This window comes from Penaeus monodon, chromosome 20 (assembly GCF_015228065.2).
Source record: "Penaeus monodon isolate SGIC_2016 chromosome 20, NSTDA_Pmon_1, whole genome shotgun sequence".
Taxonomy (NCBI): Eukaryota; Metazoa; Arthropoda; class Malacostraca; order Decapoda; family Penaeidae; genus Penaeus; species Penaeus monodon.
The window spans coordinates 39,855,199-39,855,514 of NC_051405.1; the positions used below are offsets into that span (position 1 = coordinate 39,855,199).

The window sequence follows — 316 nt, forward strand, 5'->3', positions numbered from 1 at the left end:
TTACAAATCGAATCTTTAAATACCTTGCCTTGGAAAAATAATCTGCAGCTAGCACGACCAGTGTGGGTATTCGCTATGAAGTGACTCTCTTATCCTCGAGTATTTATATTAATTCGTACGTATATGACATTTATGAAATAAACCCAATTAATATACAGGTCATCAGAAAAACGACTGATAAGTATGACTGATGAGGAGCACTTCCAATTAGATTTATTTCTCTCTCTAATTTCTTTATTCATGTGGTATTCTTCCCATTAATACATTTGAAGTAACTAATTTAAAATACCATATAAAAGTATGATTTATCATTAAA

The 316-nt window shown here is 30.4% G+C and overlaps 1 protein-coding gene across 2 annotated transcripts in view; it reads right to left on the minus strand.

Moving 5' to 3' along the window:
* The window catches only part of LOC119586075, a gene marked incomplete in the record, with an annotated part of 15,749 nt that extends 15,635 nt beyond the window's left edge, over nt 1-114 (minus strand). The window contains 1 exon segment of one of the 2 annotated variants that reach the window (XM_037934774.1): nt 24-114. 2 annotated transcript variants of the gene reach the window in all.
* Between the last annotated feature and the right edge of the window lie 202 nt (nt 115-316).